Here is a 22,670-nt window from a genome sequence, read left to right as displayed (position 1 = left end):
CTGCTTTTCTTTTCTGTGATGGTGAGAATCATTTCTTATTTGGGAAGGGGATTTTGAACTTTGTAAAGACCCTTACCTTATCCTTTTCTCCTTCTTACCCTTTTTCCACACAACCCACCTGTTAGTGGGAGAAGAAGTTGAGAATTTCAGCTCCTGTTACCCTTTGCCCTACCATCTGCCAGCTGTCCTCTATGGCCACTGTTTCATTCTGCTTTTTTCTTTCTTGTTTTCAGATTGTAATTCTCTTAGGGAAGAGACAGTTTCATTTGTTCTGAATATTTTTTTCTTTAAAGTACTGATAGTTTAAAGGGCCTGGGAAGAAGAGAGGCAGAATGCCATCCTTCTTTCTCTCCTTTTATGTAGCTTTGACTGTGTATCTTTTTTGGCAACATTTGGAGGATGGGTGGGCTTTAGGCTAAAGAACAAAAGTTAATTACTTTTTTCCTGCATCCTGGCATCCTTTCTGCTATTTTCAACATAATTGTTCAACAGAGAAAAATGTTGAACCTTGCTAGATCCTAGATTGAAACTCCTTTCCAGCTTAGCATGGGAAATGGTTTAGAGTTCATCTTGAATAGCAAAACTCCTGCTATTTATTTTTAAGTATCTTGAGTACTAGAAAGTAAACATTTTCCATATGTTATGTAGTGGAATTTTATATGAATTTTATAACTGAATTTGAATTTCCTTTCTGTTACTTACAACTTATGGAACCTTAGGCAAAGTATTTTTTTATTCCTCTAGGCCTCAAATCCTTTCATCTCTGAAATGAGAGTTTGAATTAAAGTTATTTAAGGTAATTTCTGCTCTGAATCTTCTGAAGCTATATTATTTGTTGAGTTAATAATTATAACTAACATTTATATCATTTACTATGTTCCAGCACTGTGCTAAGTGCTTTGTAATTATTATCTCATTTCATCTTTTTAACAATTCTGGGATATCGGTGCTGTTACCCCCATCTGTTACAGATGAGGAAACTGAGGCAAACAGGTAAAAGAACTTGCCCAAAGATATACAGTTTTATTCTGTTTCCAAAGATAATTTGAACTCAAGTCTTCCTGATTCCAGGCCTGGACCTCTATCCATTATACCACCTAAAGGTCAAGAGGAAATAGATTTAAATAAAAATAAGTTTTTTGGTTACTTTAGGAAGAATTTGCTAAAATTCTAAACATGGACTAAAGTCCATGTTTTTTAGCCTCATATTTGAATGCTTTCATAATCTGGCATCAGCCCAACTTCTCTTTTAGAACATCTTCATATTTCTGTGATGGTCAGCCCATGAATGGTTAAGATTATAATAGTAAGTGACGCTTACTAGGGATCAGAAAGCCATTATACCTTAAAGAAAAAAAAGAAAACCTCCTATCTTTTACTCCCAGGTTCTTTAAAAGTATGTGGTGTACACATATAATAAACACAGACACACACACACACACACACACACACACACACACATACACACATAAACACATATGCATATAATTCTCAAGTATAGTTGAATAGGAATTTAATTAGCAGAAGATCAAAATATTGAAGGGAAATTGCAAATTCCATTATGTTCAGTTTTATAACTTGAAGTCAGATTAGCAAAACATTAAAATTTGAAATAATTATTGACTTGATTTTTAATAATATTACAAGAATTTCTTTTTCTTTTCAAAATTGTGTTTGACTCTTTGATAATTAGAATAATTTTCTGCTTTTAGGTATGTGAAGTCCTACTGACTAGAAGCCTCTTGGAGCAGATAGCCCAAAGGTAGGATTGTGATTGAATGTGTGTTCTTATCTTTATCTGGACATTGGTCCAGTGAGACTGGTGAGACTGGAGCACTAATAGCTCTATGCAGGTCTGTCTTGGACATTTTTAAATAAGCAGGCAGGGCAACAAAATGTGAATAAGGAAGTAGGAACTTGTGGCAGAATAACATCATTCAGCTAATTAATGGGACATATCCAGGGAGCAATAATATAGCCAAGGACAAGTTGTATTCAAAAGACACTGCTGTATGTTAGCCTTCGGAGTTAAGAGTGCTAGTTAATCTAATCTATATTCATCTTGTTTTTATAGTTCTCCCCCTCCACCCACCTCATATTGGCAATAGTTTGTATTGCAATTTTCTGTTATGAAGAGACCTTTGACCAAAATCAGTGTACTTTGAATTTATTCTCATGTCCTGTTAAATTTAGAATTTTTTTTAGAGGGCTTCTCTAAGAGGTTGTATCAAATTTCCATAATAACTATGACCTTGAGCCAGTTTCCTTTCAGAGAAGATGTATAATCTTTTCTTCATGTGGACTTATAATTACTTTCTCATCTTCCCCTCCCCCCTCTCTGATGAGCCTTTAGATTTGTTTCCTTACTTAGATAAATACTTCATCAATCTAAGATCAGAATAATCACATCCTTTCATGGGATTGTTCAGTGCCACTCATAGTTTCAATGGAGTTGTTACCCAGCCTTTGTCATTGTAAGGAGTTCTGCCTAGTGACCAGATGGAATCATTGGAAACAATTTGCTGAGTGTTATGGAAGAAGAAATTTAATGAGGCACAGCTATTTAGTGTAAGAAAGAACAAGGTCTTATTATGTTTTTTTTTTTAACCTTAAGAGTACAATTTTTAATTTGAGATAAGCAACATAATGCATATTTATTTATGATAAAGAAAACGGAGACATTAACATAGAGCTAGCTTTCTCTTCACCTTTTGTCAGAAAATGTATTGCCTTAGGAAGGAGAAGATTATTTGGGATGGCAAAGTATAGTATGGACAGATGCCAATCTAGCTTTTCAACATGAGTAAATCTCTTATTTTTAGATGTAGATTTTTAAAGTCCAGATTGCCAACTATTCTGAGTGTCAACAGGGTACTGGAAGACAATTGTCAACCTCATTTTCACTCCTTGGACAAAACCAGAATTTGCATTCATGTCTGCAAGGATGAAATAAGAGCTTCTCCAAACCTGTCAAACTGTAACTGCCTCTTAAGCAGGATGTTTTATGTCACAAAAAGGAAAAAAAAGAAGACAAATGATTCTTTTTAGGCTTTTGATGGGAAGAAAGGGTGGGAGTGAAGAAAGGTTTTCCAAACTTGTTTTTGATTGTGTTGAATAGAACTCTTGCTTACTCTGGTTTCATCTTTGGAGTGATGAAATGAGATTGATGTTGCTTAGTACCAGTTAAATTCACTGTAGTGGCCATTTACTATGGAATGAATTTGACTGGGTTATGCTTGGCTGGGACTAGCCTCATTCCAAAGAGGGTGTGGTGGAAAAAAACATAGTTGGACTGAGTAAAAATGTTAGTATTATACCGAAGCCTTGTCCATAGAGGACAAGAGAGAAGAGGAGAGGAGAAGAAGAGGAGAATTCTGTAATGGAATAAAGCAGAAGAATGAACTTCCCTCTCCTCAATTTGTTTACAAGTTTAGTTCCCTAGTCATACATGACTATTTTAAAATTAATTTTTTTGAAATTTAAAGCTTTATTATAAACAAATACTACATGTAAACAATGCATTTCATCTAAAATTCTTTAAGCTATTTTTTTTAACTAAAAAAATTTCAAATTTTAATGTCTTGACTTCCCTCTCCTTTCAATCTAAAGGAGTTGTGATATTTTCAGGGTGATATTGGACTCAAGGTACAAATCGGAAAACTATATATTTTTTTTCAAAAGAGAGGAAAAAAGTGGTATTGCTGACAACAAGGTGCTTTCTAGTAAATTAGCCAATGTCCTCAACTGAAAGTATCACATGCTAAGATTCTCCACATTTGTTCTCCCTTCTTTTATCTTTCCCCTTCAGGTTAGCTGAAAACTAAAATGTAATAGTTGAGTTTTTTGTTTTATCTTTTAAAATCTATATGTTGGTTGAACATCAAGAAAACTATTTTCTTTCCCTATTTTTCCCCTCACTGAAATGCCTCTCTCTCATTTAAGTCAAGGCAACTTGAATTCCTGTATATGTATACACATAATTATGCCATTCTTTGGAATAAATTCACTTCTTGTAAAGCAGTCATAAAGTCTCATGTTGTTGGTTCTTTGGCCCATATGCAATTTGGCAGAATATAGGATTTTAGATTTATAGTTGAAATGGTTATTTAATTCAATTCACTAATTTTACAGATTAGGAAACTAAGGCCCAGAGAGACTTTAAGAAGATTAGTGCTTTAGCCATTATATTACTAGATGTCTTGTAGGCATTTCAGACTCAAAAACTTCATTACATTTCCCCCCAAATCCTTTTCTTTTCTAAACTTTCCTAATGTTGGCAAGGATATCACCATCCTTCCAATCACCTAGTATTGTAACTTTGGGGTCATTCTTAGTCCCTTACCCATAACTCTCCATATCCAATCTATTGCCAAGTCCTTCTATCTTTGCTTCTACCTTTGCAACATCTCTTCTATATTTTCCCTTCTCTCCTCTTCTTTCCTTTCATAGTCCCACTCTAGTGCAGATCCTTACCCCCTTGCTCCTAGAAAGTTGTGATAGCTTGCTTGTTGACTTACCTGCTTCAACTCCCAACCATTCCAGCCTCCCTTCAGCTGCCAAAATCATAGATGTAAACCATAGGTCTGACTATGTTATTCCTCTCTCAGCAGAAAACTCCCCTGGCTCCCTATTACTTCCAGGATCAAATAGCAGATTTCTTGTTTGGCGTTTAAAACCTTTCCTAACCTGGTCCCTTTCTACCTTACAAGTCTTATTCCCTTCTGTCCTTAGGAATCTCACAACAATGACCTCCAGGTCATTGTTCCTCCTTGTTCCTCCAACTTATTGACCATTCTTTTCTAAACTTTCCTAATATTGACAAGGATATCACCATCCTTCCAATCACCCACACTTGTAACTTTGGGGTCATTTTTAGCCCCTCACCATTTTTTACTGTTTCCATGCCTGAACTTCTCTCCTCATTCATCTCTATTTTTCTTGGCTCACCTTGCTTCTTTCAAGATTCAGCTCAAATCTCAACTTCTCTACTGAAAGTGATCTTTACTGCTCTCCCTACTTCCCACTGTTAACACCTTCCCTGTTTTGTTACCTCACATTTTTAAGGAATATATCTTTTGTGTACATAGTTGTTTGTACTTTGGTTTTCAATGTGAGCTCCTTTTTTTGCTTGTTTTTATTTTTTGCCTTTCTTTGTATCTTCAGCACTTAGCACAAATTTTGGTACTTAATAAGGTTTTATAAATGTTTCTTTAATTGACTGATGCATCATATTGCCTCAGATATAATCGATATTTGGGATCTCTTGGTGATGTGTATGTGTGCATGTGTTCATGCTTATGTATATTCCCAGAGCAGTTGTCCCTTGGGTGAATTTAGCTATATGCAGGATTTTTTTTAGATAAAACTCTCCTAGTGAGGCTTTGAGAGATGTCATTAGGTAATAATGGAAGTCTTGTTGGTGTGAATTTTACTCTCTTTTTATTTTTACCACTCATTGGCTTCCATTATGTATTATGCTTATAGGAATATTTTTCAAGAATATAATTCATAGATTTAATGCCTTCATTTTTCTATTTTATTATAAGTTATAATTCAGAATATATCTGTGATGATAAAATCTGGAGACCTACATTAAATACTTTATACGTTAGAATGGATAAAATAACCTAAATATTATTATATACTCAGAATAGACTCTATCCTTATTTTTCTTTTATTTTAAAAACAAACAGAATAGGAAAAAAAAGAAAAAACAGAAAAGGAATAAAGAAACAAAACAAAACAAAAAAGAACATTGTCATATGATTAGCAGAACATCAAGGAAGTTTCAAAATATATAACCACAAATTACCAGATTAAGAAATTATATATGTTAGTAGAAGAAATTATATTCATGAATGTCCATTTTTTCTTTACTTTCTATAAATTATTCTTTTGTTCTTTGCTGCTAATTCTTTTATTCTTTTTTCCCCTTTCATCCCCCCACCCTTAAGTAAGCTATAGTTAAGAAAAAAGATATATTTATGTAAATAGAAACATACACACGCACCCCCCACACACATACATACAGACATATCTTAACTATTCCTGTTGACTTTGTTTTAAATCTTGCTTCTTAACTGGAATAGGTTATATTCTTGAAAGCAAAACTGAAAAATAAAATTTTCTTATAACATGATTCTTCCTGTAAAAAGACTGAATTCATAATCCTAGTTTCTAGCCTGAAAACATATCTCCAAATATGATTAAAAGGACTTGGTACAATTTTCATTTTCCTTGTTACTTATTTAAGTTGATATTTGAAGGCATGCTTTATTACTTGGTTACTTGGTTTACTTGGTTACTTACTTTGCTTTTGAATATTTTTGCTATATTGCTAAAACCAGAAAATTACCTATGTGGTAAAATTTGGTAATATAACATACTAGAGTCATAAGAAAGAAACCTGTTACAATCTCATCATCTATAGAACAGATTAGCTGTTTTCTTCAGCCTTAAAAGTGTTATTTGATCATTTTTTTAATCATTCGGTGCCAGTACAATTGTTTGAGATAAAATTCATGGTTCTTTTCATCAGATGAATAAGCCTATATACAAACCACGTTAAAGGAAAGTTAAAGAGATGTTTTCAGCCATGACATTTTTTTCTTTAAGAAACTTTTTGAACTGCTTTATGGGTTATGGACCAGAGTTTGGGAAACACTTCTTTAAATTTACATAAAACAACCACTTTCCAGGAATCCAAGAGACTTGAGTTGCTCTATCAGGGGTCCTCAAACTTTTTAAATAGGGGTCCAGTTCACTGTCCCTCAGACTGTTGGAGGGCCGGACTATAGTAAAAACAAAAACTTTGTTTTGTGGGCCTTTAAATAAAGAAACTTCATATCCCTGAGTGAGGGGGATAAACGTCCTCAGCTGCTGCATCTGGCCCGCGGGCTGTAGTTTGAGGACCCCTGCTCTAGATCTTCTACAAATGAGCTGGAGGAACATACTTAAGTCATGTGCCTAACCTGGTCTTTAATTTCCTAATTTGTACCTTGATGATTTCCAAGATCCCTTCTTACCATTAACATTACAATTCTGGGGCAGCTAAATAGAGTATAAACACTGAAGTCAGGAAGACCTGATTTCAGATTTGATCTCAGAAACCTAGCACATAGTAGCAAGTCACTTAATCCCAGTTGCCTCACCAAACAAACAAACTTAAATTCTATAATTCTAAGCTTGTTTCAATTTAGGAATCAAAATTTGGAAATGTCAGGGAAGTATTTTGGACACAACTGTTTTTTACTAGACAGTATGTGTATAAATTTATGGCAGATGAGTTAGATAAGTACTTATTTTCTTCATTTTTATATGAGAGAAAATATTAAGAAGAATAAGCCAGGAATAACATGTTGGCTATTAAATTTACAAGACCAACATGTTTTGTTCTCATTTTCTAAAAGTGCAAACTTACTTTAGGTTTTTTAGCTGTCCAAAGGAATAAGGGAGATGAATTTTAATATTAAGGCAGTGGAGAAGTAAGAAGACTAAAACTAGATTTCAAACAATTTTTATTCCCTAAATGTTTAGAATCTTTACTTACTAAGATTATCATACTTTTGTATATACTTACGCACTTTAATAAGGATTTGTCTGATAGAAGGCAGCATAGTGTGTGTAAAGAGAACTAGACTTACTGTTAAGGGGATGCCTCTGTTTAAATCCTTGCTCTGATACTGGTGCTGATACAGTCATTTCATGACTAGGAAAGTCTCCTAACTTCACAGTGCCAGTTTCTTCACCTACAAAATGGAGGTAATAACACTTGTATTATTTACCTAACAGGATTGTTAGGAGGAATGTACTTTGTAGACTTTAAACAAATGTGAATTATTAATCTTAGTTGTATGAAAAATTCTACAATGGCATAAGTTTATATTTTGAGTTAAGTATAATTTTAAAGAAGCTCTCACCAGTCACATTATATTCAGAAATATCTTCTCCCCATCCTCTGGGTATTCCATAATTTCCCGTGCTATACAATGACTTATGTAGTAGTTCTGCCCATAACTAGTACCAGGGGGTCACACTTATATTTTCAAAAGGGGCATGTCTAAGGGAAAGCCTCCATTTTCTATAAGGCCTTGAGGATGGGCCTGAAAGAAGTTCCCAGAGCTTCATTTCCTATGAGTCTCTGTTTCTAGAACCTAAGTGTTTGTACCCTAAAAACTACAATATTGTGGAAGGAAATGTTCTTTAAAAAAAGCAGATATAGTGTATATGGTAAAGGAAGTTGGACTTTAGTGTTTGCCAGCGGCTGAGAACAAGTTTAGGGGTTGCTGAGATTATAAGAAAAAAGTCCTGCTGTGACTGAGACATAGAACAGCAGCAGCTGCTGTGAGTGGGGAGATTCTAACACTGAATATGTAAATTCCATACCCCCCTCTTTTCTCCCCAAATCTGGTCTTGCAAGAGCTATTTGCTATGTTACTCTCTTGCCCTGGAGTCTGGGTATTGGCAATCTCTGCTACTCGTCACTAGGGGATACGACCCTAATCCTGTTTGTGGGTAGAGAAAAGGAAGAGAGAGAAAATGTAGAGCTATGTAGATTCTGTTTTCCAAAATTCTTAATAAACAGATTACCTTTAAAATACATCTTCCTGTTTTGGTCATTTAGACTGGTGAAGACTGAGTTTGAAGCTTAGATCCACTTATACTCAATTATTCCCTAATTTGAATCTAGTACTTGAGTGAAATGAAAGCTACAAATTAAAAAAGAAAAAAACTATCTTTTTTTTTTCTCATTCAGGGAATGTACTTTAGTGCATCTTTCTGCTCCTTTGCATGTCTAGAATAATAATATGAATATGAATATGTAATTTTTTGTGAGCTAGCACTGGTTAATCACAACTAATGAATATAGCTAGGGGCAGGTTTCTAATTAAGTTGCATCACATAATTATCTTTATTATTTGCTGTCCTCAGGCGTGGATACCATGCTGAGGAAGGTGGTGTTTTTTTCCTCCCAGCAGGGTCAGCCTCTCTGGCAGACCCAGCAGGTGGTTGTATTGGTAGTTTGGGATTCATTTTTCTTCTCTTTTTCATCAACTGAGAAATTTGAATAATATTATTGATTCACACAATATATGGCATAAAGGAAACAAAATAGTAGAAGTTCTGAGCCTAACGGATTGCAGAAATTATTTTATTCAGCTATGAAATTTTGCTGATAAGGAAACTGAAGACCAAGAAGACCATGAAGACCCTTTCCCCAAAGGGTCTAAACTAGAATCTGGAGTTCCTAGTCATATTCAGTGACCTTTACACTATTATCAAATGGAGAGTGATTTATTACTTTCTATGGAGTTATAGAGGCTCTGATAAGTCTTTTGTGATAGAATAGGAAGTGACCAAGAATTCAAATAAACAGCAATTTAAGATTGAACAATTTTAAATATTCTGGAGATATAAAACAAAGTGCTGATACATATATGGGTGGGTTTTTTTTTATTATTTTTAGCAACTTCAGCTAGAACTGTGAAAGCTTGTGTTTATTGTTTAAAAGGAAAAAAAAAGCTTTTCTAAACGGCCTTAATCAGAATGATAATGTTCTGACACTCTTTAGTCTTATAACCTTTCCATATGTTCCCTAAGACCTCATGGAGGGTGTTATTGTCAAACCCAGCAGGAATGGTAATTACTCTGAACAAAATCTTCCTGTCAATTAAGCAATGAAATAGCTGGGTGGGAAGCAGTCCCATAGAAACTTAGATTCTATGTCTCCCGATTCTCTACTCAGTTGTCATGAAACATTACAAAGGGACCTCTTTTTGCTATTGAGAGAAAAGGACTTACAATGGACACATCTCAATTGTATGGTTTTTTGGTAATTTTGTTATAGCAGTGAGCATTACTTGCAATAAAAGGATGATTACCCAAGATGGGAATTTTTTCACTAAGCAAAAATTCCTTTTAGAGATGGTATCTAATATATGTGTGTATGTATGTATGTATGTATGTATGTGTGTATTTGTTCCAGACCCATGATTTCATTGATATATGGGAACTTGTGAGTAAATTTCCTTTACCAATATAGAGCTACAATTGCCTTGGAAAGTCATACTCATAGAATTATAGTATAGCTGGAATTATAGTATAGGTAGGTATCTAGGCCAACTCTCTCATTTAATAGATCAAGAAACTGACACAAGCAAAATTTGGACTAGAACCATTGATCCCCAAACCAGTGTTATTTCCACCCTACCACACTGCTTTCTTAAGGCAGCAAGGTAATAAAGAAGCTATAGTATAGTTCTTGGAGTCAGGAAGAACCATAGTTCAAATTTAGCCTGTGATACTTACCCCAGGCAAGTCACTTAGTCTCTGTCTGCCTCAGTTTCCTCAGTTATAAAATAGGGATAATGATAGCACTTACCTTATAAGGTTGTTGTAAGAACAAAATGAGATATTTGTAAAATATCTATTACTACTACTACTACTACTACTACCAACAACAACAACTTCACCACCACTATCTCCTTTTCTTCCTCCTCCTCTTCTTCCTACTATTATAAATTCTTTCCCTTTTCTTCATTTTTTTTTCCTTTATAAAAAGTCCTTGGGACAGAAAACTTATGAAAAGAAAAGTTAAAGAGTCATATTTACTAACTATTAGTGCTGGAAAGGACCTTTCATATCATCTGATCCAACCTTATTTTACCGATCTATAACCTGAGGATCTGAGTGGTAAAATGACTTTTCCTATAGCTAGTGAAATTCAGAGCTATCTATCAGATTACAGATCCATCACTGTATTGAACTTTTATAGAGTTATTAGATCAGTTAATTGGATCATTGGATTCTGAGTTGCTCAACCTGGTTTTTTGTACTGACTTTACCACTCACAATCTCTGTATGTCTCTTCTCTCTGAGCAATAGTTTTCTTATATTTAAAATGAGATTATATTAAATAGCCTCTGCATTCTCTTCTTTCATCTAAGTGTATGATTTGAAAAATGAAGATAATGAACTGGAGAGTTTTTGACGATACTTCCAATTCCAATCCCTTCCCCCCCCTTTTTTGTTTTTAATAACTTGCTAAGTAGCTTGTTAAGTCTTTAGATTTAGTTGGGAAATGATGGTTAAAACAAAGACCTTCAAATATTTCCATCCCATTTCATTTTCAAACTGAGAGGTATCTAGGTTTATTCTGTCCATGTGTGTAGGGAAATCTAGTGTAGAAAAATGTCAGTGGATTTTTCATGTAACATTCTATTGGGAATATTTAAACTGATTAGACATAATCAACATGTCACATTAATCATAATTTTTATAAATCAGATTATACTTTAATCAAGTACCAGATAGAAATCCCAAAATTATTTTTGCTCAAATTTTATCATTGAATTGTTTTCCTTTGGATATAATAAGTTCAAAATTTATGACAAATTTGATTTTCCTGCCATTTCACTTGCACATTATTAATTTTGAAAATATCTTTCTCTGCCTTAAGATCTGAGTTCTTTCTATTCTTCAAATGGATAAAATTCTCCATTTTTTGATGCTGCATTTTCCATTTGTAATTGAGTCATAAAAGCTAAACAGACCAAATTCTACATAGATGTTCTCTGTTTCTTAAAATTCATACTGGAACCAAGTAAATTCCTTTTTGAACTACTACTAGTATTTCTACCGTTTGGTATGTATACATGCCAAAATATATACACACACATGCATACTATGCATATTTAATATATGTATATGTATCTCATTATTTTAGCATCAGAAAAATACATATGGATATGTGCTATGGTATATATGTGTTCACATATGCATATACACATATATTCTTACTATGCAGAAATCATACTTTTGGTTCAGTGTCTGGGTCATATTGACAGAAACTATTGATAATAATAATAATATGGCATTTAAGATTTGCAAAGCACTTTACATGTTGTCTTATTTGGTCTTTGTAACTGCCATGTGAGGTTAGTGTTCTTAACCCCATTAAACATATGAGGATACATATGATATGTTGTAATGCTTGATAGCAAATCTGTCTTTTCTGCTTAGTGAGATCATTTGAACAAAAATTGAAAATTTTTGTTTTTTATCTGTTGATTAATAAGCCCAAATAGGATTTAACCAGTGCTCAGTATGAATCAAATCCTATAATAGCTTGATACTAGTTTTAATTCAAAGAATTTCCAAAGCGTCAGGCACATCTGTATGGTAGCATGAGAAGTACAAACTTCCTTGCAAATGATAACATGGATTTGATTATAAAAATAGTTCTGGGGACTAAGCACTTTTCATGGGATGTTATTTGTTTCTTATCTCCTTATATTATGGAGACTCAAGACTTTAAAAATGTGAACCATTACATTGAATTCCCAATCCCTATATTTATGCCCACATGCATTTTTGATTTCCTTCACAAGCTAATTGTACAATATTTCAGAGTCTGATTCTTTTTGTACAGCAAAATAACGGTTTGGTCATGTATACTTATTGTGTATCTAATTTATATTTTAATATATTTAACATCTACTGGTCATCCTGCCATCTGGGGGAGGGGGTGTGGGGGTAAGAGGTGAAAAATTGGAACAAGAGGTTTGGCAATTGTTAATGCTGTAAAGTTACCCATGCATATAACCTGTAAATAAAAGGCTATTTAAAAAAAAAGACTTTAAAAATGTCAACTTGGTCATTATCTTTCCTCTACTTGTAGCATGTATAACTGAATTTTTTATTTTTAATAATAACTTTTAATTTTCAAAATTTATGCAAAGATAGTTTTCAATATTCACCTTCACAAAACCCTATGTTCTAAGTTTTTATCCCCTCACTAGACAGCAATCAATCTGATGTATGTTAAACATGTGCAGTTCTTCTGTACATATTTCCACTTATATTATGCTGCACACACACAAAAAATAAGATCAAAAAGGAAAAAAATGAGAAAGGGAAAAAGGTAAGCAAAGAACAACAAAAAAGGGGCAAATACTGTGTTGCTATCCACATTCTAATTGAATATTTTTTAAAGGACGCTTTGTTATTTTTAGTACAAAGGAAGCCTTAAAATATCAGATACTGAAGAAATTCTTTTAGAATAATAAGTCATTGGTACCATAATGCTTTGAATATAGGGTTCCTTGAACATAAACTATATCCACAAAAGCTGGCAGATCTCCTTAAAAAAAAAGTTTAGATATCCATTGATGATGATAATGATTATTGTTATCATAACTAACATTAATTTGAACAATTTAGGTTTTCAAAGCACTTTATGTATGTTATTACATTTAATCTTCAGAACAATCCTAAAAATAGTATTATATATAATAATTTATATTATGGAACCCATACCAAAAGTATTGATCTGTATAACTCCATTACTCATTACTTCTAGCTCCTTAGATGTATTGGTTAAACTTCTGTGAATAAGATTGATCATGAGATACTATTTTTATCTCCTCCCAATCCTAATTTTAAGAAGAAAAAAATTTATCCTCATAATTGTCCCCATCTATAATTTTTCGCTTATTGAAAACTATAACTGCTTCTATGAGAAGCTTATTTCCTTAGGGGCATTAAAGACATCAATTATTTTTACAGTTGGAGGCAAAGGACTTTCTTTTGGGAACACTTTGAACATAAAGCAGATTGTGCTTTGTTATCAGTGAGAGCAATGAGCAGCATGGGTTTCATCCCACTGAGTAAGGTTAAGGGAAGGGAGTCATTATCCATTTCTTCTTTTTGGCCTAGCTGCTTTTTTCTATTCTCTATTCTTATCTCTCCCAGCCTTGACTCCTCCAGTCTGTTATTTGGTGAGCAGTAGATTGTTGAAACTTCCAAGGGCTTAGCCAAGAAACAACTCTTATGGAGAAACAGAGTACCTCTGCTAGTTTTGCAAGATCATTTATCAGTGTTCTGGAGCTCTAGAAGTTTTCTGGTTTTAAATTCTAAATCTGAAAGTTGAGGGGAAAAGAATTCCTAAAAACAACCACCTTTTGATAAGTTCTTAAATCACTTTATCCCTTTTTTCACCCTTCCTTTTGTAAGGCTCTCTTTTAGTAAGTTTGTTAACATATACATGAATAACTTTAACTTAAAAATTGAAAAACAGCTCTTAATTCCTTTTTTCTTTATCAGCCAAGGGGAGAAATAGACAATAACATACATGTTCCCATCATTTCTCATTTCTTTTCCATTTTAGAATGGAAAATATTTGGGTATAAAACCATAAAGAATGTAAATAAATATAGCAATTGATACTGTAATAGCAATATTCATGATAATAATTAATTTATGTGACATCATAAAGATAAGGAAGAATAATAGCACTAAACATAAAAAGTATAATAGGAGCTCTTCTTCTTCTTCTTCTTCTTCTTCTTTTTTTTTTTTTTTAAAGAAAATTATTTCCAATTTGCACTGGAGATAGAGATCACCATACTGAGTTACTTCAATCCATGATATATAAATGCTTAATTAATTTTAAAACCTCAGTTTGTTCATTTTGTCTGATGCAGTTTTACAAACAACAATGTTTTGGAGACTCTATAAAAAGAATAAAGCATTAAATGAATAAGGAAATATTTAGGCATTATAAAACCAAACCAAAACAAAAAAGCAACCCAAAACACTAATCATTGGGATTTAGAGTTAAAAGATCGCTTTAAAGATCATGTCATTGACTCCTCTGGCAGTTGAATGAGGTCTATGGAAGAATTCCTTTCTGTTTTTAATATTTTAAGAAAATACATAGCATGAAATCCATTCTTTTGATATAGAATCTATAGAAAGGAAGACTGAGATCACACGTAGTCTACTGGTGATATAATAACAGCATTCATTTCAGAGTAGTGATGAACATAAAGGGCATTTCTTTGGTAAGAACTGCAATATGCTGTGACTGTATTTTGGATTTCTATTGATGACAAAGTCCGAAGTCCTACTAAAACTACTAGGATTTGTTGTCTACATTCATAATCAAAGGGAATGCTAAATTTCAGTTAGAGGTTAATGAACAGAAAGTTGCACATTTTTTTGTATCTAAGTTCACAGTCTCCTTTGACTTCAGGTTAACAATATCTGCTCCAGCTAGATCCCTTTACTTTAGAGATGACAAAATAAGAAACTCAAATGTTAAATGACTTGTCTCTGAGCTGTAGAGAACACATTGGAGATCTTCTAATTTCTTAATTTTGCAGAGGAATTTGAGAGTTCAGAATGTCAACCTTCCTAGAGACACAAAGATACAGGTCCTCAGACTCCAAATTTAGAACTTTTTCTATGATATCCTGCTTCTAAGAAATAGCAAGATATCCAGAGAGAGAGAGAGCACTGGATATGCGTCACAGCATAGTATTGCCACATTTGTTGTTGTTGCTCTTTGCTTGCTTATTTTTTTCTTTCACATTTTTTTCCTTTTTGATCTGATTTTTCTTGTGCAGCAGGATAAATGTGGAAATATGTTTAGAAGGATTGTACATGTTTAACCCTATTTTGTATCACTTGCTGTCTATGGGAGGGAGGAGTCAGGGGGAGGGAGGGAGAAAAATATATGGAACATAAGTTTTTGTAAAGGTGAATGTTAAAAATTATCTTTGCATGTATTTTGAAAAATATAAAGCATATTAAACAAAAAGATAGCAAGAAAAAGGGAAGGAAAGTCGGGAATGTTTGCTGAAGAGAATTAGAAAGTTAGAATTAGAATTAGAACTTACAGAACAGTGTAGCTAGGTGGTATAGTGAATAGAGCACTGGATCTATTGAGTTCAAATCTGGCTTCAGGTACTTACTAGCTGTGTGACCCTGGACGAGTCACTTATCCCTGTTTGCCTCAGTTTCCTCATCTGTAAAATGAACTGGGGAAAAAGATGGCCAACCTCTCCAGTATCTTTGCTAAGAAAACTCCAAAGGGAGTCAGAAGATGACAGAATGAAGAGTCAGACATGATTGAACTGACTCAACAACAATAAAATTATAGAATCGGGGAGAAAAAGAATAAGGGGTATCAGGAAGATATCTGATTAGAAGGCAGCAGAAAGTGTGAGAGATTTTTGATGAAGATGCTCTAGAATATTTTTATAGCTTGAATGATGGAACAATAAATAGACAGAACTTGTTAGGGCGTGCTTGAAAAAGGAGGAGCATGAAATCTTCAACTAACCCATAAAAAGAGCATAGATGCCATAGCTAGATGCAGACCTGGGAGGTCTAATTCATTGTGTAATGTTGGGACTGAGGAACTCCATTTCCCTGATCTCTGGTTTCTCCTTCTATAAAATAGTGATGGTAACTTACTGCTGCCCCATGGAGAAGAATAGTTGTAATTAACAGTAGATGATGACTAATGCTAATGCTGAGTGGGATACACTGATTGTAGAGTGAGACCCCACCCTGGGCTCTGCTGAAATCCTTGTTTTTCACAAAATAATGTAGTTCAGTCCACTCAAGTCTCTCATTTTTTCTTTTCCAAATCCTCTCCCCCCCTTTTCTTTTTCTTTTTTTCCCTTTCTACTTTTCCTTCTTACTTGTTTGCCAAGTTTATTCATTTACAACAGGTCATTAGTGCTACAGAAATCAGCAGATTTGTATGTTGCCAGCGAGTTTGTCTGATACAACTTTTAGCTAAGTCTTGGCATGTTCAAAGCCTTAGTAGTGTCTGACTTTGTTTGGAATATCATTTTGCTCTAAAGGATCTTCAACAGTGCTCATTTTTTATTTCCCCTCATCAGCATAATTCTGATATATGAAATTATGTATTACTTAAAAGGAAACTATAAATATTTAAAAGAATCCTTGTCCAAGGTTTGCTGTTTTGTTTTGCTTTGTTTTTATAGGAAAGGAAAAAAATAAAGTTAACTACAAGTCAGGCTGGGTCTTTTAACTTGATTCCCCTCCACCTCCTTTTTTCCCCTTTTTCAATCTGAAAGTACAGCTGGTCAAAAAAAGAGCTATTTTTTATTTTTTAAGTTTTATTAAAAATTTAAAAGAATATTTTAAAAAACTGAAAAGATTATCTGAAGGAAAATAGAATTTCAATATTCCCCATGAATGAATGATTTGTAAAAGTTGCTCAGGATGGGTAGATGTAATACTTATTCTCTACAGAAGCAGAATTCTTAATATTTTTATCTGTAGACTTTCCTTAACAGATATTATCAATCAATGATTATGATAGCTGGTAAACATCTTTAAGGTTTGTGGACTCATCTATATTATTGCTTTTGATAGTCAAGACTACCCTGTGAAATGTTTTTGTTATCCCCATTCTGCAGATGAAAAAAACTAAGACTTAAAAGGTCTGACCAAGTTTATACTGCTAGAATTTAATGGGGATTTGAACTCAGTTCTTGCTGATTCCACATTCAGTATTGTTGCTAATGTACTATACTACACATAATATTTTAAGTATTTTCCTTTTTAGCAAAGTAACATACTATCCAACTAGATTTTTGGACTCCAGTGGTTGAAACTAATAGTGAATTTCATAGAGATCCTAGAATTTAAAGCTGGAAAGCATTTGTCCAGTCCGAGGGTTTTTAACCTGGAGTAAATTTTTATTTTATTTTTTAAAATTTATTTATTAGTTTTTAACATTTATTTTTTATAAGATTTTGATTTCCATTTTTCTCTCCCCCTCTCCAAAATGGCCATTAATTTGATAGAGATTATACATGTTTAATCATATTAAATATATTTCCACATTAGTCATGTTATGAAAGAAGAATCAGAATAAAAGAGAAAACCACAAGAAAGGGAAAATGACTGACAGCAAAGTGAAAATAGTATCCTTTAGTCTGCATTCAGCCTCCATAGTTTTCTGGATATTGGTAGCATTTTCCATCATGAATCTGTTAGAATTGTCATAGATCACTGAATTGCTGAGAAGAACAAAGTGTTGATCATCCATATTATGCTGCTATTACTGTGTACAATGTTTCTGGAGTGAACTTTTAAAAAATATTTAGGTAACTCTGTCATAATATTATGTATTTTAAATCATCATTCTAAGTTAGGGCTCCCTGGGTTTAACCCAAGTATGAAAGGAGTCTAACCAAGGAAGATTAAAACCCCAAATATAGTTCAATTCCCCTCTCCCCATTTTATGAATAAGAAAATTGAGTCCCAGAAACATTTACTTGCCCGGTGTTTTACAGATTAGAATGTGAACTCAAATCTTCCTACTCTAATGTGCAATATATTTTGCAGTCTGCTCAAATATCACCTTTTCCATGAAGCTTTTGTAATTCTCCTAACAGGAAACATAATCTTGTCTCTTGAATTTGTTCAACCATCTAAATGGCAGAATGGATTGAGCTTTGGGCTCAGTCAGGGAGATGGAGTTCAAACCCTTGCCCCAAACTCTTGCTAGCTGTGTGAGCCTGGATAAATCACTTAGTTGCTCTGAGCCTCAGATTCTTAAATGAGATGCTAAATTCGTTGGCTTCTTAAGATTCCTTTTGGATCCAAATCTATGATTTGCTATGCCTTTCTCCAGAAGCACTTCAGGATGGCTGGGTGACATAGTGGCTAGAGCATTGATCTAGGAACCAGGATTTCCTGAGTTCAAATATAACCTTAGACACTTACTGGCTATGTGACTCTGGGCAAGTCATCTAATTCTTTTTGCCTCAGGTATTTGTATAAAAAATTAGGGAGGCAAATCACTCCAGTATCTTTGCCAAGAAAACCCCAAATGGAGTGTTGAAGAATTGGACACAACTAATGCTAAAAGTAGCATTTAGCAATCTACATAAAATTGTAGTTATTTTCATATTTCCCATACCTCTTCCTCTTCCTAAATTGTAAGTCCTTTGATACTTGCTTCCCTGTCTTTTTTTGTTCTTGCACATAATAAAAGCTGTGTGTGCACACGTGTGAAATATAGGAGACACATAAGTTCAATCTTTATAATCAGTGTTTATTTTATTGCTTTCTTGAGATAATCAACAAAATAGTAAATCAAGTCATGATTTGCATATTTGCTGATTTCTGATGTATGTGTATGGTCACACTGAAAATTTAAAAAACATCTCCTGAAAGTCAATTTGAGCTAGCTCCTATATAGCATCCCCATCTGTAGCATGAAAGAATTGTATATGACCTCAATGGGCCTGTGAGGAAAGTAATTTGTAAGCTATAAAGTCTAATAGAAAGAATAGCTAGGTGTTACAGTGGATAGAGTGCCAACTTTGGAGCCAAGAGGACCAGTCAGCCATAGATACTTTTTAACTGTGTGATCTTGAGCAAGTCATTTAACCTTGTTTACCTCAGTTTTCTCATCTGTAAAATGAGCTAGAGAAGGAAACGGCAAACTACTTCAGTATCTCTTCCAAGAAGACTCCTGTAGGTTCATGAAGAGTTGGACGTGACTAAATGACTTAATGACAACACAATCTGAAGGAAAATATTAACTATATTATTTTTATTCTTTGAGGCATCAATATGATGAAGTCTCTTATTGTTGCACAGAGTTGATTCTTGTAACCTGCAAGTAAAAATGGATAACAATTTGAAGACTTTTTTTAAAAAACTGTGAGCATCTATTTTGACCTTAGAGTTTGGATTATATATAGTTGCTCAATTAAGTATTGTTATTTTTTAAATCTTAAAGCTAATTTCCCCTTTTCACAGTGGCGTTTAAAAATCAGATAAATGATTTAGTGGTAATGTTTCTAAGATGCTACCTTGATGCCTTATTAGGCCTGGCAGATGATCAATGTTGATCATCCACACTCTGCTGTGTGTTACTGAGTACAATGGTTCTGGAGTTAATAATAAAAATATTTTAAAAAATTTGGGTAACTGTCTCAATATATCACTTAGGTGAGTGTAAAGAGAAAAGAGAACCTGAGATTTGGCAGACTATCAAAATGAAAGGACTTTAAATAGGAGTACAGCAATGGACTGGAGATGTATTGGCTGAGATTCAACCAATTCTAATGTTAGGGAGACTCATCACAAGAAATGGGGCTACCAGGTAACTCATGAAGATGTCTCTGAATCAGTGGAATCAGTGTTCCTACTGATTAAATCAGGAATCTTTTGAAGGATTAGAAGAGCAATACTTAGATGATGTTTTTGGTTTTTTTGAAGAGTTGCATTTTAAAAGGAAACTGTCATTTGAATTCTGTGTGGCTGATAAATCTGCTACCTCAACTTTTGTTGAGATATTATCAACATCTAAGTCTGCATATTTTAGCCACAACCTTTAATGAGGTTTGAGGTTTGAATTTTTATTTTGTCTGGACCTGTGATTTCATTGATGTGGGGAAACTACTCTACCAATATAGATCAACAGATGTCTGCAACTTAAGAGTCTGAGAGAATTGATTGCTTAGGGTTACATAGTCAGTATGCAGACAGATAGGATTTTGAAGGATCTTTCTTACTCTAAGATTGGCTTTTCATCATGAAACTCTGCTCTTAAACAAACAAAGAAATGTTTGTTTAAAACCTTAAAACATGCAATTATTATCGCCTCCAGGTTGGTGAAAAGCAGAGATGACACGGACAGAAGCTATAGTTCTTTTTATACCAAAGTTTTAGATTAATCTAAGAAGTGATGCTATTCCTCTTTAGTGATGAATGGGGGAAAAGTTGAGAAAATTGGTAAGATGTGAATCCTTAAGAGCTTTCTAGGACTTCCTGAATTGGAACTTCACTATTCTTTTAAAAAACATATCTTCATAACTATACTTCTAATCACCAATCCATAAAATACACTTATTTTTTGGCTTGTTTCATGGAAGACTCTGTGTGTGTGTGTGTGTGTGTGTGTGTACACACTTGTACATTCCTAAGTGTATGTTTAAGGAAATAGCAAAAGAACAGTCTTCCACAGGGATAATTCTCATCAGTTAATGTTGTCTTTTATTTGTTCTGTTGTAAATTACTTCTTAACTTCCCCATCTTGAAGATATTCTTGCGCATTAAGGTTTTCTTTGTTTTATATGGTCAATGACATTTCACCTTTTAGATATAACTTTATATGCCATGCAAATTATTTGAGGTAACAGTTATATACAATACCTTTTTTATATGTTCCAATTAACATTTGAGTAGCATTGATAATGGAAAAGGAAGTCAAGAGTGTTTGGGGAAGAGAATTAGAAGGAAACTAAGAGTGGGTTGGTCAGCTAGGTGGTACAATGGACAAAAAATACTTGACTTGGAATCAGGAAGATTTGAGTTTGAATGTAGCCTCAGACACTAGTTGTGTCATCCCCTATTTGCTTCTGATTCACATCTGTAAAATGAGGACATATTGGGAAAGGAATTGACAAATCATTATAGTAACTTTGCCAAGAAAACCCCGTGACTTTGGTCTGTGGAGTCACATAGAGTCAGACACAACTGAATGACTGAACAGCTACAATGTTAATGAATACTTAGCTGAGTAGAAGAAACAAAACATTCTAGTAGTTAAATTCACATAATATAATAAAATTTGAAACTTTTGCAATGAAAGCCTGACCAGTGGAGCCTGTTCTCAGAGTAGGTGATGTGAGCCCACATAGAAGAGGTTTAGGGAACCTGTTTCCAGAAAGGCATGATGAGGTTTAATGGAAGGGCTCTGCTCCCTGATTCCAAGGTATTTGAAAACAGGTATCCTGTTTCTGATTCCTGTCCTAGAAGCAGAAAGGGGCCATCTGATTGGCTGCAAAAGTGTAAAAGTGTAACTGAGAATGTATTTGTAGTTTCCTTTTTCCTTTCTTGAATAAGGAGGCAAGGATTGCCTGAAATCCTTCAAAGGGAAAGAGCCTTTGGCCTGCATGAACACACAGCCCTCGTGTTACTTCTGTTGCATGCATTCATTCCTGATTTTAAGTGAAGGCTTGTTGGAGATGGGTATGGTCTTGTGAGTTTAGAAAGGCCAGAAGGATGTGTTCCACAGATGGGGGATCTGGAATTCATGTCACGATTTGCCAGCAATTGAGCACTGATGAAGAAGTAAAAAGGGCTTTGAGGGGCGTGACTTGTTTGATTCAAGACCACAGTAGCTGAAGCATTGGCCATTTCAGTGGTTTCCCTGACTTTAAATGTGAATTTGTAAGAGTCTGATGCTATGTAGAAATTGCTTTAGGTTTAAAATGCCTTTTGTCTCCAGCGACTAATATGGTATAAGGAAGAACAGGACCCCAAATGTTTGTGGGAGGGGTGGGTAAAATTATATTTCTGTTCTCACAATCAATAACTATTTCTTTGTAAAAGTTAATTGATGTTAGTTAATTGGTTAAATATACCTGGGCATTAATCAGTGAAAGTTGATATTTGGGAAAACATACCCGATGAGGTCTCAGACTGATAGATTTAGAGAAAGATACTTCTAACCACTCAAGGATATCTTCAGCAACTTGAAAGGCCATGACTCACTAGTATGTCTGGGAGTTGGGACCTTATAAAAGCTATATCTTACTTCAATACTGGCATATTTTCTGTACTCTATTTTTATTAGAAGCAAATTATGAGACAAGGGTAGGTATTAACTATTGATTCAAAAAGATAATTTCTAGGCTAAGGTTTGAAGTCAATAAAGACTCAGTACAATTTCCTATACTGTTGACATATACAGTATTATACAATGAAAATTAAAGATGAAAATGAGAATCTTTTGAGTAATGATGCTGTTCAGATAAAAGCTACATTTATTTTGATGTTTAGAAAATCATTGTATTTAGAAAATTAAATAAACATTTTCTCTTAGT

General features: G+C 33.9%; 1 protein-coding gene across 1 annotated transcript in view; it reads left to right on the top strand.

Annotated features, from left to right (window-relative positions):
- TIAM2 (TIAM Rac1 associated GEF 2) overlaps positions 1-22,670 on the top strand; it is a 278,343-nt gene that overhangs the window by 47,345 nt on the left and 208,328 nt on the right. The window contains exon 2 of the mRNA XM_031937584.1: positions 1,713-1,762. The gene's annotated coding sequence lies outside the window, so the exon portion shown is untranslated. The remainder of the gene's footprint in view (positions 1-1,712; positions 1,763-22,670) is intronic.

The sequence above is a fragment of the Sarcophilus harrisii genome, chromosome 4 (assembly GCF_902635505.1).
Source record: "Sarcophilus harrisii chromosome 4, mSarHar1.11, whole genome shotgun sequence".
Classification (NCBI taxonomy): domain Eukaryota; kingdom Metazoa; phylum Chordata; class Mammalia; order Dasyuromorphia; family Dasyuridae; genus Sarcophilus; species Sarcophilus harrisii.
This window is presented reverse-complemented; position numbering and strand designations above follow the sequence as displayed.